Genomic DNA, 19,416 nt, shown 5'->3' with positions numbered 1-19,416 from the left:
TTAGATTTGCGCCTCTTAGGTATAGTTTAGAAGGTGGGTCCCCTTTACCGTGAAGTTGTGCGGTGGAGAGCAAGGATTGAAATGTCGAAAAATTTCGGCCATATTTCGGAAAAATATCGCTTATATAAATTTCTAACTAATTTTAATTATATTTTTCATAATAAAGTCAAATATAATAAAATTATTTTTTTAACAGTTTTTTTCCTTTATTTAATATTTTCAAAGCAAAATATAGTCTTTAATTTTTATGTTTTTCTTTTATATTAATAGAAAGTGATGGAAAAGTCCTTATTATATTTTGCCAACCCATGTTGGGAAGTACGGATTGTGTGGTGGGGAGAAGGCGCACAACTCTTTTTTTCTTTTGTTTATTCATTTTAATTGTGTCTTTTCCTTAATTAATTGAGTGGTCACGAAAAAGTTTTGTCAAAGTGAAATATTTAGTCCATTGCGAGGTCAATGTTCAAGCCAATATATATATATAGATTAAATTCCTCAAGAATGTAAAAGCATAAACTTGGAAGTTTTTGTTTAATAAATTTATATTAATCCTTGATAGGATTTTATATTCAAGTAATTTGTATTTTGTGTATCAAAATTTTGTGATATTCTCTGAAAATAATTTACTTTCTAATCTTCTATATATCATCTCTTGTTGTATATTTAATAAAAGGAACTTTTAAGGTATAAATTCAATACCTCCCAAATTTTTAATATTGATCATTAAAAATCTATGATAAAATCTAAATTATTATAAAAGAGTACGAATAAATGGAAGTATAAAAAATGATATCAAGATATAAAGAAATAGAATACTTAAATACAAAACAATAAAATCAAATAATAAGTCCTACTTTTTGATATATATTTATTCGATATTATATCGGACTCTAATCTTTCTATCATTTTTCTTCAATGGGTACATGGTTAAAAATGTCTCTTTTTCTTATCCAATGAATGACTTTTTTTAGAATATAATTTATTGGATTAATTCTTAGTGCATTTGAAATCGGTTGAATTAGTGGCTTACAAGGGTTAGGTGTTTATTGTGGTTGGTTGAATTAGGTGTTGACAAGGGTTAGGTATTTATTGCAATTGATAGGTGTGTGGTCGATAGAGTTTGGATATTTAAAGCTTATGAATTGTTTGATGAAAGGATGGTGGCATCTTTGAATTACTTGGCTACTTTGAAAATGACATATGTACATTTCTTGAATTAATTTAATAAATGTCACGCACATTCTATTCTACATGTTTTTACTTCATATAAAAAAAAAAAATGAATGCTAATCATCGCATGGTTAAATAAAAATAATAATAGATTTCTTTTTTTTATATTGCATATAAAATCATTTGTAATCAAGCATTTTTTCGCACCCTAATTCAAGAGCTTAAAGTTAACAATATATTTTCGTACCATAGATTTTGTGCTTGATATGTCGGTATCATATCATTTTCCTCCATAAAATTAATAATTTAGATTCAATTGAATTCATTTTTCAAATAATAAGAATATGTTTCATTTTTTTTTTAAATGTTAAAGAAATAAGAAAATAATATTAAGGAATGTGATTTTCTTATATTTAAATACAAAAAAAAAATTGAAGAAATAAAAGACCAAACAAAAGATGATAAAAAATGATAATAAATTTCATTTTTCTATTTTCCTTTTTTATATTTTAATTTTTTTGTCTCTTTCAATTTCATTCTTTTTTTTCAAATTAAGATAAAAGGCATCATTGCATCATTTTTCTTAAAATTCATTATTTAAAATTTTATTTTTCTTTTATGTTTTTAAGGTCCGAAAAAGTCTAAGGTATAAAATTGACACCTATTGAAGTTCAAATTCAAGTCATTCAAAGTTTATGATAAAATTTGGACCGTTGAATAAAAATAGTAATGGGAATGAGGTCAAGGTACAAAGTATTAAAATCATATTTGAGGTACAAAGTTAAAGAACTCGGGTATAACATGATAAAACTTAAATTACATATATGATGCAACCTAATTAGTTCCATTTTGCCTATCCATGTGTAAGATCAATATAAAATATGGAGGATGCATTTAATTGATGGATAAAAACATTAAAAAAAAAGGTAATTTAAGTTTGATTGGTTGAATAGAACAAAATAAGACATAATATATCTCTCGGATTATATCCGGTCAAATCTTAAGATATTATATGATAATGGTATTTTAGATATTATATCCAACACAATATTTTATTGCATGTTTATATTTAATTTATGAAATGAATAAAAAAAATAATAGAAATTTTATTACATCTCAACATCCATTTTTTAAAAATAAAAAATATATTGCATTCCTGTTAAGAAAAAAAAAACATATAGAAAATATTTCTCATGTTTAGTACTATTTGAAAATCACTTGATAATTTATAATTTCATGTCCATTTGACATACTTTTTGGTGTTTTTTTTTAAATTAAATAAAAATAGTAAGAACTTCTAAAAAATATAAATATAAATATAAAAAGTGTAGACCAAGTTTATATTGTTAAAAATAACTTTCAAAAAATTTTTAATTTAAGATATTAAATTTTTATGAATACCTTTATTTATTTTTAAATAGTTTTCAAAAATCATTAGCTTTTTAATGTAAACTTTTAAAAGTTCTTGTATTTTATATAGAAAGTTATTACCATGTTCTATTTTCGAAACTAGACAACATGAAGTATATAAATGAAAATTTAGTAATTAATTTTTTTTTGTTTCTTTGTTAATAACATTTGTGTTTAAAATATTTAAAATTTATAAATAAAAAACATTGCATTATGCTATTAAATATATAAAAGCATTTTATTTATATTGAATAATGTTATATATAAAGGATTTTTGGAAGAGAGAAATTGAAGAATTATTGCTTGTGATTCTCATTGATATGGTTAGTATATATACAGATTGCATGAGCACGAAAATAGGAAACTGATTACAAAGAAATAGGAAACAAAATAAATTGAGTAACTATACAAATAAATGGTATAACTACAAATATTCAAACTTGGAAATCCCTTGATTTTCTCCCTTGACTTTCTCAACTTGATTGTATATCCTTATCATGTCCCCGCAAGATGGACGGCCGTGGAGCAAGTCCAATCTTGGCCTTGAGTGAGTCAAACTGAGGACGAGCAAGAGGTTTGGTAAGAGCATCGGCGAGTTGATCAGAGGCAGAGATGTGGGACACTCGTAGCAAACCATTTTGAACTTGTTCTCGGATAAAGTGATAGTCGAGGGCAACATGTTTCATGCGCGAGTGAAAGACCGGATTGGAACAGAGATTTGTTGCACCAACATTATCACAATAAATAACTGGTTGTTGGGGAAGAGTGACATCGAGTTCGGTGAGGAGAGAGCAAATCCAACGAATTTCTGCAGCAGTAGAGGCCACCGATCGGTATTCAGCCTCAGTGGAAGAGCGAGCCACAAATCGCTGTTTATTAGAGCTCCAAGAAATAGGATTGTGACCCACATAGATTATGTATGCACTGGTGGAGGTGAAATCATCTTTGTTACCTGCCCAATCAGAGTCAGAAAAGGCATGAAGTGCTAGTGGGGAGGTCCGACGAAGTGTGATGCCGTGGTCTAAGGTGCCACAGAGATACCGCAGCAGACGTTTGACTGCATTCCAGTGGTCACTTGTTGGTTGATGCATAAACTGAGAGAGTTTGTTCACCGTATAGGCAATGTCCGGCCGAGTGAGGGAGAGATACTGGAGGCTACCAACCACTGTTCGATACTCGGTCGAGTCAGATAGTGAGGTTCCTGATTGTAAAGTGAGAATTGGACTAGTTGCTAGTGGTGTAGGAGCAGGCTTGGCTTCAGTCATGTGAGTTCTGTTAAGTAGATCGGCAATGTATTTGCGTTGACTGAGGAAAAGACCATTGGTGTGGGAGGTAACTTCCACTCCAAGGAAGTATGTCAGGGGGCCAAGGTCCTTGAGAGAGAAACGCTGAGAAAGTTGTTGAATGAAAGTCTGCGCTGCTTCAACATTATTCCCAGTGATAATGATATCGTCAACATAGACTAACAGATAAAGAATGGTGCCATGGTTATTGAAGATGAACAAGGAGGTATCGACAATGGAATTGATGAAGCCAAATTGGAGAAGAAATTGGCGCAACTCATGATACCAGGCACGTGGGGCTTGTTTGAGGCCATAGATAGCCTTGCGTAGCTTGCAGACATGATGAGGATGATCGCGATCAATGAAGCCCGGTGGTTGAGACATAAACACATCCTCAGTGAGAGTGCCCTGAAGAAAGGCATTGTTGACATCAAGTTGTCTTAGTGACCAACCCTGGCTGACCACAAGGCTGAGAACAAGGCGGACAGTGGTAGGTTTGATGACGGGATTGAAGGTTTCAGAGTAGTCAATGCCAGGGCGTTGGTGGAAGCCTTTAGCAACCAATCGAGCTTTGTACCTGTCTATGGAACCATTAGGTAAATATTTAGTGCGAAAGATCCACTTACAACCAACCAAATTTTGAGTGGGATGAGATGGCACTAGGTCCCATGTCCCATTACGTAGTAAAGCATCAAACTCTACAGACATAGCTTGTCGCCACTTAGGGTCCTTGAGGGCTTGCGTAACAGTGGTGGGTTCAAGGGTAGGTTGTTGGAGTTGGGCTGTGAGGTTAAGCTTTTGAATTGGTTTATGGATGTTATGTTTGGAGCGAGTGACTATGACATGAGGTGAGGGTGAGAGGTCGGGTGGTTGATTAGGGTCATTTTGAGTAGGCGGGAGGGGTGGGTTATTGGCACAGTCGCACTTGGTTTCTGGTACGGGCACACTGGAATGGCTATCAGGCTCTGATGTAGGTGTGGCACAGGTGGTATTATTTTGGCTTGGGTCTTGGGATTGGCTTGGTGCGGTAGGAGTGAGCAGACTTGATGGGGGAGCAGAGCCAACATTCACGGATGGTGTGGCCACGACTGGTAAAGTGATAGAGCACCATTCAGAGATGGTGGATGAAGTGGCGCGAGGAAGAGAAGTATGAGAAGTGACAAAGGGAAAGATTGACTCAACAAAGCGGACATGACGGGAAGTGTATAGACGAGCGGTGGATGTGTCAAGACATAGATAGGCACTTTGAGTGGGAGAGTACCCGACAAAGACGCAAGGGGAGGAACTAGACTCGAGTTTGTGGGATGTGTATGGGCGAAGCCAAGGATAGCAGAGACATCCAAAGCTTCGAAGTTTGGAGTAGTTAGGGAATGTGCCAAAGAGTTTGAAATATGGTGAGAGGAACTAGAGTAGATGAGAGAGTGCCGACAAGGGCTCCAAATAATAGTTTGTCTAGACGTAGCCATGTTTGGTATGCAGGGTTAGTAGAGACAACATTATTGGTGGTGATGGTGGTTGGAGGAGCAGGGTAGGATCCATCAATGAATTTTTGTAGATCATAGCCGATGAGAATGGCTTCCATTTGGGTTTTCCAAGAAAGATAGTTGGTGGGTGTGAGTTTAATGGAGTTATGGATAGTAATCATGGTTAGTGGTTTTGTGGGTTCCTGGGCATTAGGAATGATGATTTGAGAATTCTCAGTGGCCATTGGAATGAGGAGGATGAAAGGCTTGTTGAAGATTGAAGAACGTGGCTAGGAAAAAAAAAATTAAAGAACAAACCTTTGCTCTGATACCATAAAGGATTTTTGGAAGAGAGAAATTGAAGAATTATTGCTTGTGATTCTCATTGATATGGTTAGTATATATACAGATTGCATGAGCACGAAAATAAGAAACTGATTACAAAGAAATAGGAAACAAAATAAATTGAGTAACTATACAAATAAATGGTATAACTACAAATATTCAAACTTGGAAATCCCTTGATTTTCTCCCTTGACTTTCTCAACTTGATTGTATATCCTTATCAATATATTGATATTATTTTATGCTATGTTATACACATTTTTTAAATTCTTTTTGTTAGCTAAAATTTTAATTTTTTTAATCAAATTTTTTTATTTTAAAAAGGAGTAATATAAATAAAAATGAAATAAGACTAAATTTCCATGATGCTTGTTGTGACATTCATGCCTTATAAGTACAATGACATCTATGCTTGTGATGACAGTTTTGGCTGCCATCTCCATTTATAGCCTGCTTTGGGATCCAAGTTAAGATTCTACGATTTGATCCATATCTACGTATGTCTATCATTAAAAGCCTATGGCTTGGAAAACCACCCTTCATTGCAAGGTTGTGTGGTGGAGGGGGTTGCATATGTCCTTTCCCTTGTCTCTTCTTTAATTTCTATTTTTTTTAATAAAAATAATAATAATAATAATAATAATGCATTTCCTTGGTTGGATGATGACCTTGGATAAGATAAAGACAAACTTATGTTTGGTGTGTTGATAGTCTTTTGATATTATATTTGACGAAAGTGATATATATTTGTGATATTATATTTGAACATTCTGCATTCCGCTGTGAAACAAAAATAAGTTGGTTGAATTGATCATATGAGAGGTTGAACTTGTCAATTAGACGTGCCACAGAAGATAATACAGTGAAGATCGATTAGGAATTTAGAGTTTCGTTTGGGAATTATTTTTAAAAAACAACTTTTTATTATTAAAGTAATCAAAAGTATCTTTAAACTCCAAAACATATTTGATCATTTTTTTTTTATAGGGAAGAGTTTTTTAAAAACTTGTCCATAAAACGCTACGTTTTATGATAATGCATTTTAATTGTTTTCTATGGTTTTTGTTATAAGTAACATCTATAACCACAAATTATGAACTGGTCATGAGGTTTGATTCTTCTTGCTCTGTGATGTCTTAAGACAAGGACCACCCACTCCTTTTCTAAATGGTAGGCCACCTCACAATTTGGAAATGATGGAATAAATTTCAAATCATCTAATTTGCTAAAATGCATGTGAACTAATTCCGACTTAGTTGTTTGACAATTCTTATTGGTGATCAAGTGGAAAGGAAGGGAAGGGAAGGGAAAAAGGAAAAGTCCATATGCTCTTGGAATATACTTCTAAACTATGATAAAGTTGAACTTTAACATGAAAATGAAAAAACCACAAGAACAATTCTCTTATTAACTTTTTTGTTAATCATTAAGAGACATGGAATTACCAAGAGAAGATCAATCAGACTTTTTGGAGTATATCCATTGATGGGTGCTCTTCCAACATGAGGTTTGAATTCTTCTTGCTCTGTGATGTCTTAAGACAAGGACCACCCACTCCTTTTCTAAATGGTAGGCCGCCTCACAATTAGGAAATGACGGAATAAATTTCAAATCATCTAATTTGCTAAAATGCATGTGAACTAATTCCGACTTAGTTGTTTGACAATTCTTGTTGGTGATCAAGTGGAAGGGAAGGGAAGGGAAGGAAAAAAGGGAAAAGTCCATATGCTCTTGGAATATACTTCTAAACTATGATAAAGTTGAACTTTAACATGAAAATGAAAAAACCACAATAACAATTCTCTTATTAACTTTTTTGTTAATCATTAAGAGGCATTGTTGATAGTCCATAGTGTGGAATGCAAAACGGTTATTTGAATGGTTATGGAAAATTCTCCTGTCTGTTTTGGCAGTTCATGTAGTAGAACAATGTAAATGTCGGATAAGGTTGAAATATGTTGGAAGATGCTTATTAGTTTTGTGGTGGAGAGGATGTGATCTAGTCTTTTCTCTTGTCTCTTCTTTAAATATCTTCTTTCTTTTTTATATAACTTTTTAAAAATAAATTAGAACTAAAAAATATTAGTATTTTTATATATACACCTATATACAAAAAGAGAGTCAAGTTATCTATTGAGTTTCTTACCATTAGTTTTAGATGAGACAATACTTGCAAATACCCAAAGCGGCCCTACCTTTGAGAAAATATACAAAGTTCCGATTGGACCAACTAGTCTGACTGGTCCAACCATTGACCAAAGCTTGGTTCGGTTTAGTGTATAGCCTTTGGGCTGAAGTACACATTGAACTAGATTTGAACCACTGGTTCTAGGTTAGCCTTTTTTACTTCTCAACAAAACGTTGGGTGGAAGCCTAACCCAATTGATAAGACCAGGACAAGGCTTGTCTTGAGCCCTCTTGCATGCTTATTATATCATGAAATGGAAATTTACCTCTTGCATTATTATATCATGAAATGGACAATTAAAGGCATTCTCATCCTTATCAACTTCCTATGTGGGATGACTTTTAAAAAATCCATAAACCATGGACCCTCAATTCACATGTTAGGACTATGACCACTTTACTACAAATGGTTGTTATTTAAAATTTCAAAATAAACTAAATTAACATAATTATTTTAATTTTTTTAATATAAGAAAATTAATATAATATATACATAATAAATTATAAATAAAATAATTTTCTTCTATTTTAATATATTTCTTCACATTTGAATATTATATATATATTATTTATAAAATTTAAAATATTAATACATTTATATTTATTTATGATTTAAGTTTAATAATATCAAAGATAAAAAATAAATATTATTATTTTTTAATTTACTTTTTAATATATAAATTATATATTTATGACCTCATCAATTTAAACTCGGTTCAATGACCGATTTGACCACTAAACCATAAACCCATAATTTTTTCAGTTCAATAAATGATCCAATTCCAAAAACATTGTTCTCGACCGTGCCTCTACTCATTTTGTTCAACTTTATTTCTCTTGCTACTACCACCATAACAAACTCATCAAGGGTTTCTATATCTAGAGTCTTAACCGTTATTGCTTTATGGTAAACATGGTGTGCCTTTGAATCATCACTGGAGACTTTTGGATGTGGGTTCGGTTCTTCCACATGCATTTGATGCTACCTGGGAGTAACTCTGTAGGGAGGGTTGTGACAGCTTTCTATGTAAGATGAGTGTGTGACTAAAACAAAGAGTAACATGAAGAGACTCATTCCGGTGTTGATTTCTAATGTAAATAGTTTTGAGTTGGATTTTGAGCTTTTGGGCAATCTAGAAAACAAGACCCACATCATCCACAGACCAATGTCTTTGTAAATGGTGCAGGAAAGAGGGAGCAGAGGATTTAAGCCATGGTTTGATCCCACTCCAGGCTTCCATTCCTATAAAATCCTTTGGAACAGATCAAATTGCGTAAAACAACCATTTTCTTAAAATGTACTCAAGTATCCCTTCCCTAGATTATCTCGACATGTCGTGCCACAGCATGAGTGCATGTCATGTGAGAGATGGTTTTAAAATCCACAGCCGGTATAAGGGAGGGCCTTTTATCAGCCATGAATTTCATATTGAAACTGTTGACATTGCATGCATCTAAAGAACAATCGGAGGGAAATAATAGTGTTACAAAGATGAGTCAAATCCCAAAAACTTCAATAACTTGCACCTCTAAAATGCATACCCTATCTGACACAACCTCCTTCCCCTTGCCATTCCTGCAAACTTGTTTCAAGAAAGAAATCATGACCTCCTTTGTAATTGTTGAATATAATGTATGTATAGTATACTATCTTTCCTTATTAATATAGGTCACATGTATGGTAGTTAGGACTCCTAGCCTTGTATATATATATCTCTCAATTGTAAGTAGAAATACAATGAATGAGAATAAGGTTTTTCTCCTCTCTCTCTCTCTCTCTCAACATGGTATCAGAGCCAAAGGAGAAAACCTAATTTTTTCGGTTTATCCGTGTACTCAATTCCGGCGAACCGTCTAGTGACCGTGTTTCACTCCGGTCCCCTCATTCTCTTCCCGAACCACCCCGGACAACCTCATCGCCGTCGGATCTCCACCACGCCGGCAACCTTTTCCGGCGAAATTTTCCGACGACCTCCTTTCCGGGAAACGACCACATATTCTGGAACGCCGGAGGCTGATCTACACGCCAGTGGAAACCCCACCGGCAACTGGAATCTCACGCGCCCCCACGCGCCGCTCTTCTCCTCCGGACTGTCACCCACGCGCCGGCGCATGACGGCGCGTGGCTCACTTTCCGGCCACTTCCGACACCTCTCCAGGCTCGTCCTACGCCGTCTTGGCCTTCTAGCCCTCCGGCAGTCCTCCCCGAGCCCTGCATCTCCATTTTGTCCCTGTTTTTGGCTTCCTTGCCATTCCGGCCACCTCCGACAGGGCTCCCCCTCCATCTCCAAGGCTTGGGTGCTGCTCCTCTTCCTCTCCAAGCACGTCACGACCGTTTTTCTCCATTGATTGCACCTCTCACAGCCGTGGTTTCACTGTTTTTCTCTCTCCGCCGAAATCTGAACCCATCTTAGGGCTCTCTTCGATCCAAATACGTGAATATGACCACCAAAAATCAGATCTTTACCTCTGTTCTCTCTGGGTCTCCTCTTATTACCTCAGAGAAATTGGTTGGCAGTGAGAATTATCTCTCCTGGTCTGCCTCTGTTGAACTTTGGTTTATGGGTCAAGGATATGAGGATCACTTGGTTACCCAGGAGACAGATATCCCTGAGGTTGACCGCGTACAGTGGAGGAAGATAGATGCACAGTTATGTAGTGTATTATGGCAATCGGTTGATCCCCGAATTCTTCTTCATCTTCAGGCCTATAAAACTTGTTTTAAATTTTGGACTCAGGCCAAAGGATTATACACGAATGATATCCAACGTCTTTATAAGGTGGCTTCTGCTATTGTCCATCTCAGCCAACAGGACTTGGATCTATCTACTTATATTGGTCAGATTGCCTCTCTTAAGGAGCAGTTCTTGACTGTGATGCCTCTTACTCCTGATGTTGGGGCTCAACAAACACAGCTTGACAAGTTCTTCATGGTCCTTACTCTTATTGGTCTCCGTCCGGATCTTGAGCCTATTCGTGATCAGATTCTTGGTAGTTCATCAGTTCCGTCCTTGGATGATGTGTTTGCTCGCCTCCTCCGTATCTCGTCCACTCAGACTTTGCCATCTGATAGCGCTTCAGATTCTTCTGTGTTAGTTTCTCAAACTACCTCTCGAGGAGGACGCAGTGGTACCCGAGGTAGAGGCCAACGTCCTCATTGCACCTATTGCAATAAACTTGGCCACACTCGCGATCGTTGCTATCAGTTACATGGAAGACCTCCTCGCACTGTCCATATGGCCCAGTCCTCTGATTCTCCGCTGCCTTAGTCTCCGAGCTCCTCCGCATCTTAGACATCTCAGGCTTCTATTGCCTCTGTTGCCCAGCCTGGTAATGCCTCTGCCTGCCTTACCCACACATCTTTTCTTGGACCCTGGATTCTAGATTCTGGAGCATCTGATCACCTATCTGGTAATAAGGATCTTTTCTCCTCTATTACTACTACCTCTGATTTACCTACTGTTACCTTAGCTAATGGTTCTCAAACTGTGGCTAAAGGTATTGGTTTGGCCCTTCCTCTGCCTTCTCTACCTCTGACTTCTGTCCTTTATACTCCTGAATGTCCTTTTAATCTTATTTCCATCAGCAAAATCACTCGTACTCTTAATTGCTCTATTACCTTTTCTGATAAATTTGTGACCTTGCAGGACCGGAGTACGGGGAAGACGATTGGCATAGGACATGAGTCTCAAGGCCTCTATCACCTCACCTCAGATTCATCTCCTGCAGTTTGCATTTCCACTGATGCTCCTCTCCTCATTCACAATCGTCTGGGCCACCCTAGTCTCTCCAAGTTCCAGAAGATGGTTCCTCGTTTTTCCACTTTGTCGTCGCTTCCGTGTGAGTCATGTCAGCTTGGGAAACATACTCATGTCTCGTTCCCAAAGCGTTTGAATAATCGGGCAAAGTCTCCTTTTGAGCTTGTCCACACTGATGTTTGGGGTCCTTTTCAGACTGCGTCTACTTTAGGATTTCAGTATTTTGTCACTTTCATTGATGACTATTCTCGATGTACTTGGTTATTTTTAATGAAAAATCGAGCTGATTTATTCTCTATTTTTCAGAAATTTTATACTGAAATCCAAACCCAGTTCAATATTTCTATTCGTATGTTACGCAGTGACAATGCCAGGGAATATTTTTCAGCCCAATTTACTTCGTTTATGTCTCATCATGGGATTCTTCATCAGTCTTCTTGTGCTCATACTCCTCAACAAAATGGGGTAGCTGAACGCAAGAATCGACATCTTGTTGAGACAGCTCGTACTCTCCTCCTCCATAGTCACGTTCCTTTTCGCTTTTGGGGGGACGCTGTTCTTACCGCTTGTTATTTGATTAATCGTATGCCCTCCTCTGTCTTACACGATCAGATTCCTCACTCCCTTCTTTTCCCTGACCAACCACTTTATTTCCTTCCTCCTCGTGTCTTTGGTTGTACTTGCTTTGTTCATATTCTCACTCCTGGACAGGACAAGCTTTCCGCCAAAGCCATGAAGTGCCTCTTCTTGGGATATTCCAGACTTCAGAAGGGTTATCGTTGTTATTCCCTTGAGACTCATCGGTACTTTATCTCCGCTGATGTCACCTTCTTTGAGGACTCACCATTCTTTTCCACCACTTCTGAGTCTCTTCCTGTTTCTGAAGTCTTACCCATTCCCATTGTCTCCCCACCTGATGTTATGCCCCCTCGACCACTTCAGGTTTATCATCGTCGCCCTCGTGTCGTTGCTCCTCTCCCTTTTCCTGAGGCACCTGCTGACTCACTTCCTATCCCTTCGGCTTCACCTGCCCCGGCTCTGCCTTCTCCTAATGACTTACCCATTGCTGTTCGGAAAGGTACTCGCTCTACTCGTAATCCTCATCCTATTTATAATTTTTTGAGTTATCATCGATTATCTTCACCCTATTCTGCCTTTGTTTCTGCTATATCCTCTGTTTCTCTTCCAAAGAGCACCCAAGAAGCTCTTTCCCATCCAGGCTGGCGACAGGCAATGGTGGATGAAATGACTGCTCTGCACTCTAATGGCACTTGGGATCTTGTTGTTTTACCCTTTGGTAAATCTACAGTTGGTTGTCGTTGGGTCTATGCAGTTAAGGTTGGTCCTGATGGTCAGGTTGATCGCCTTAAGGCCCGCTTAGTTGCTAAAGGCTATACTCAAGTTTATGGTTCTGATTATGGTGACACATTCTCCCCTATTGCCAAGATTGCTTCTGTCCGCTTGCTTCTCTCCATGGCTGCTATATGTTCTTGGCCTCTTTATCAGTTGGATATTAAAAATGTCTTCCTTCATGGTGATCTTGCTGAGGAAGTTTATATGGAGCAACCTCCTGGTTTTGTTGCTCAGGGGGAGTCTAGTTTAGTGTGCAGGTTACGCCGTTCTCTATATGGCTTGAAACAATCTCCTCGAGCATGGTTTAGCCGTTTTAGTTCTGTTGTTCAAGAGTTTGGCATGCTTCACAGTACAGCAGACCATTCAGTTTTTTATCATCATAACTCCTTGGGGCAGTGTATTTATCTGGTTGTTTATGTGGACGACATCGTCATTACAGGTAGTGATCAGGATGGTATTCAGAAACTAAAGCAACATCTTTTTACCCACTTTCAGACCAAAGACTTGGGGAAACTCAAGTATTTCTTGGGAATTGAGATAGCTCAATCCAGTTCTGGTGTGATCCTTTCCCAAAGGAAGTATGCTTTAGACATCCTGGAAGAAACCGGTATGTTAGACTGTAAACCGGTAGACACACCTATGGATCCGAATGTCAAACTTGTACCAGGACAGGGGGAGCCTTTAGGAGACCCCGGGAGATATCGACGGCTCGTAGGTAAATTGAACTATCTCACCATTACTCGTCCAGACATTTCCTTTCCTGTGAGTGTTGTTAGTCAATTCCTACAGTCACCATGTGATAGCCATTGGGATGCCGTAATCTGTATCCTTCGATATATCAAAAGTACACCAGGCCAAGGTGTATTGTACGAGAACAGAGGTCATACTCAAGTTGTTGGTTACACAGATGCAGATTGGGCTGGTTCACCCACAGATAGACGTTCCACTTCAGGGTACTGTGTTTTTATTGGAGGTAATCTAATATCTTGGAAGAGTAAGAAACAAGATGTAGTGGCCAGATCTAGCGCTGAAGCCGAGTATCGAGCTATGGCTTTGGCAACATGTGAACTCATATGGTTGAGACATCTTCTTCAGGAGTTGAGATTTGGAAAGGATGAACAGATGAAACTCATCTGTGATAACCAGGCCGCATTACATATTGCATCCAATCCAGTCTTTCATGAAAGGACCAAGCATATTGAAGTTGACTGTCATTTCATTAGAGAGAAGATCGCATCAGGATGTGTTGCTACAAGTTTTGTCAATTCAAATGATCAACTAGCAGACATCTTCACTAAATCTCTCAGAGGTCCTACGATTAAATATATTTGTAACAAGCTTGGTGCATATGACGTATATGCTCCAGCTTGAGGGGGAGTGTTGAATATAATGTATGTATAGTATACTATCTTTCCTTATTAATATAGGTCACATGTATGGTAGTTAGGACTCCTAGCCTTGTATATATATATCTCTCAATTGTAAGTAGAAATACAATGAATGAGAATAAGGTTTTTCTCCTCTCTCTCTCTCTCTCTCAACAGTAATAAAGAAGGGAAAAAAAAAAAAAAAAAAAAGGCCAACAATGACAACAACAAAGAACACTAGAACACTTCATCTGGCACTTACCTTTGGTATTCTATCCCAAAACCTATGATTTCTTGTTTGTAGGCCCATGGAACCCAAAGTATATTGATATACACAGTCTAGGACTTGTCAATGCTCCCAAATCCAAATGTAATCTCTTCCTTCAACACGAAACATAGTATATTGATTGCTGACAGAAGTTAAACAAGTGCCTCAGTGTTTGATTCTTGAATAGCTCAAATCTTTATTCAAACTTACATTTTAATCACTTTGCCCATTTTAATTCCCATTTCCTCAATTTTCAGAGGGATGCTATGAGAAAATCATGTAGAAGTTCTAGATTGGAATCCCTGAAATTGAAATCTAAAGAAACCAATTCTCAAAGAATTTGGCATCCTTTTACAACAGCTCAAAGACAACTTCTACTACATGCAAAAGGAAGACGAAAATGCTGAATGAAATTTGACATGGACATTTAAGTGCAAGATTCGTTGAAAATGTCAATTTCAGCAAATAGTTCTCAAACATGTGCTTTTGGACTTAACTAATCATATTCAAAGACTAAATTCCGAGAGGATTTTCTTGTTGAATAAGCATTTGCCTATTCATTTTCCAACCATTACAACCATCACCACCACCAAAATGATGATGATGGAACGAGGACAATGCAGTGAACTAAATCATCACTTGAATCTTTAGAAAAAGAAAAGGGAAAAAGAGAAGGAAAAAAAAAGAATGAAAATTTGTCTTGAAGGAATTAAGCAAGATCCAAATTTTTATTTTTAGCTGAGATTGGCATTCAAAGATTTGTAAATTGAAGTTGATCTTAATCATTAATTCACTAAAAATGTGCCATTAATTGGTCTACATGGAAGATTGGAAGAGAAATGACAGACAAAAACATAAAACTCCGATTCTAGAAAAGAAACAAATTCAATACCTTATAACCCTCAATAGCAATTGAAAACCTTTATGAGGATAGAAGTGACAGATCACCATGCTTTCTCACAAGGATGTCATCTATGTTACATGGTTTCAGTTATGGGTGTGTCTAAACTTAGGTGGCAAGGACTTTCATCTGAAAAATGAATTAATGGTGCTTAGATATAGCACAGAATAAAGAAAACAATCAATTAGAACAAGCACCTAACAAAAAAGGAGGTGCAATCAATATGCACTAGAAATACACAAAGAGCACTCAAAGAGGACTCATTTTCCGATAACAAAACCATAATGAGCTTCAATGTCTTCTAGAGCATTTTCTAATTATTTTGAGATTCTAAAAACAGTTCTCAAAAAATACTTTTTGAGAATAATTTTGAAAACAATTTTCTAATATTTTCTATAACAAATATCTATTTAAAAACTTAAAATGTTCTCAACCTGGTTTTTATTTGTATTGTTTTATTTTCTTCATATTTATACAATTAATTTTTAAAACAAGTGAAAACAATCATATGTTTTTAAAAAAAACACCCTGCTTTTAGAACAAATTCTCAAAAAACCGTTTTTTGTAATAAAAAAAAAAACATAATTATCAAATGTGTTTTCGAGTAAACAGTTTTCTATTTTTAAGAAAAAAAAAATTACTTTTAAAAAACAGCTCTCAATTATGCTTTAATTCTCTTATCTCCCACTACCAAGGAAGTCCTGCCTTGGAACGCCTCCCAACCAGTACAATTTACTTCCATAAACCAACCAGTCTCTACCAACTCTATAACACCATCCCCCACCTACCTAGGCTACCCACCAAACTTCCCTAAAAAGACATGGCTTAAGCTAGCCAATGCTTACAGGATTCAGCTCTTGTCTCTCATACTATTCCCACCGTTCAATGGGAGCTTGGATGTATGTGAAGTAAGTATTTTTGAAAGATACAAGTGATATGCATTCGCATCTCCCATATAAATAGATTTAAATTCCAAGGGCTCATATGTAGTACACACATGGAGGAAATTAAGCAAAGAAAGGGTGTAATGTTCACAAATCTACTAAGCCAAGTCTGTGGTTGCTCAAGCTCATCATGTCATATAAACCAACATAGAGCTAGAATATAAGCTTGAATTGCTCCCACATAAATAGCTAAGAATTCAAGGAACTTCATGTAGGATGCATCCAAGGACTCATCGAGGAAATTAAGGGAAATCATGTAATGTTCAGGAACCTACCAACCCAAAGCATATAGTTGCTCAAGTTCATTAATTACATAAACAAGCTCAAGCCTAGGGCCTAAGTTTGAATTGCTAGTAGATGAACTAGCCTGAAAGAGCACATATGCATGTCCATTTCAAATTGTTCATGTTTGGTTCATTTGAAGTCCTAGTGGACACGTCAATATATATTCAAGTGTTTTGTCTTTGCATTTAAAAATAATAATAATTATAATTGTAAGGAAAAAAATTAATTAGAGAGAACCAATAGTGAAAATAGAATATGTATATAAGCATAAATGTTTTATTTTTCGATCCTCATCTTTCAACTTATGTGCTTAGTACCATGGAAATTTAGATATTGTGATCAAAACAATATCTAACACATATATAACAACTGTATGAAGAAAAACACATTTTTTTTTTACAATATCATATTGAACTAATGGATTTAGGACTCAGAAATATGGCGATTTATGGGATGATAGGAACTATTTGGGGCCTAAGAAGGTGCATGGCTACTTAACTTGGGTGATGTACAGTAAGCGCAATAAGTTCAATCCTCTGTAGAACTCACTTGTCCTATAGAAATATCTTGCCATAGGTAATATGATTGGTGTACATCTTGAGGACAAATCATGTGGCAATCGGATTTGGAAATTTCCTTGCATGGCCAGTTCTTTGTGATGAGTGACATGAGAAGTTGAGTTTTGAAGGTGGTGTTAAGTTACATGGATCCTAAAGATGCGATCACTCAAGAGCTTAGTGAGAAAAGTGGTGTGTTACAGTGTGGGGCTATTAGAGTTTGTGACTGCAAGATACAAGACAACAAGAATTTGGTAGAATGGTCCCAAACATTCATGGCAACAGAATCAAGGCTACACGAACTAATGGACCCTAGTATTGGGGACTCCTTTGATTTCGGTCAGTTTCAAATGGTTGTGAGATGGTGCACACAAAGAGAGTGAGAGGAGAAGTTTAGAAAGAAGTAACCATTGCAATCACTAACCATGAAGTCTCAATTGCACCCCAGACCCACTCTAGCATGGCCATGCATGGCCATCCCTCCTATGCATTATTTTAAAGCCACGTAGACTCATCCCTTAATTCCTCTTGCATACTTTTAAAAATTGATTTTCAAAAATCCCGTTTTCAAATAGTTTTAATTCTTTATCTTTGTATTCTTCTTTAGTGATCTTAAAGTTAGTAAAAGCTCTTTTAAATAATTTATGTTGCCATTTTCTCTTGAAAAGCGTCTTTAATATTTTTCCTTGATTTTTGCTAAATTTCTTGATTTTCTCGATTTTTAATAAACATGAATAAATTCTATAATTCTAAAAATAATTAAATTCATCCAAATTCCTAAGGTCTCTTTCCATGATCATAAGGAAAATGGAACTTATAAAATTAATTCATACAAAAATAAATTGGGTAGTGTTGGGGCCCAACATTTATGACACTCTTAGTTCTAATTGTTATGCTTGATTAGTACATATTGATTTTACCTTTAAACATGATATATATTGTACCAGTCATTGCACGCTAATCCTATTTTCCATTAAGTGCTTTTCTCGTTGCTCAAGTATGCTCGTACCTTTACTCATCTATTTGATTACTTTTCAATGCTCATCAGGACCATAGTTTATCATGTTTATTACTTAGTATCCATAGATTAACCAAGTATGCTAAGAAGATTGAACCCGAAGTGTCACCAACTCCATGATCCATCAAAATCCTCTATCAAATGACCATATCTCAATGCCAAACATCCATCAAGGTGGTTATGCCCTAGCATGAAATGATGCCCTCTGATATGGTTATGCCCCAGTATGCAATGAGAAAAAGATGAAACAATCCAATAATCCCCATATCACTCGTCTGACGCTCCAATGTAATGAATGAATCTGATCACCCTCTGAAGGATGGATATACCTCGGTGTAAAGAATCCAATAGACCGGCTAGGCTCCAACAAAAATTACTCTCCATTGTGGCTATGTCTCATAATGTGATAGTATATCCAAATCAACAACCGCTAAGTGGACCATCATGTCATAGTGTACATCAATAGATCAAAAATCAATCTCTGCTCCCAATGCTGAAAATGGATGCATCTCAACATGATCCATACAACTCATGATCCATGTGCTCTATATATGAGAATGAATGACATGGTTAATGCCCTAGTGTAAACTACCTGTAATGGCCATGCACTAAGATATATGTTGGCTAACAATCTTCTAGAATGTGATAGACTAACTGACACATGTTTTGACCATTGTTTTAAAAGTTGGACCAAACCGATTGAACACCAATCTGATCCAGATCATCTGTTTGAACCAAGGAGCCTTTGAACCGATGTTGAGCCGTCAAAATCGGCGATCAGACCAATGAACCGAATGACCCAACTGGTTTTGGGTGAATCGAACGATTCTCCTCCCCCATCCAACCCGCCTCGGTCGTGCCTCCCACCCCTTCCTTATTCATAGACCCACGCGACCCCCCATCCTTCCCATTTCCCTTCCTTCTTCGCAAGCCCCCCCTCCCCCCCGGCTTTTTCCTTTTCCACTCCTGCCAACCCATCCTTCGTCTCAACCCCTCGCAACACCCCCACTCTTTTCCTTTTGGCCACCCCTCTCCCCTCTTTCTTTCCAGATTTTTTCCCTTTCCGTTTCTAGTTGCCCCCACCCCCCAACAATACTTCATTCTTCC

The sequence above is a fragment of the Vitis vinifera genome, chromosome 5 (assembly GCF_030704535.1).
Source record: "Vitis vinifera cultivar Pinot Noir 40024 chromosome 5, ASM3070453v1".
In the NCBI taxonomy this organism is placed as follows: Eukaryota; Viridiplantae; Streptophyta; class Magnoliopsida; order Vitales; family Vitaceae; genus Vitis; species Vitis vinifera.
Note: the sequence above shows the minus strand (reverse complement) of the source record.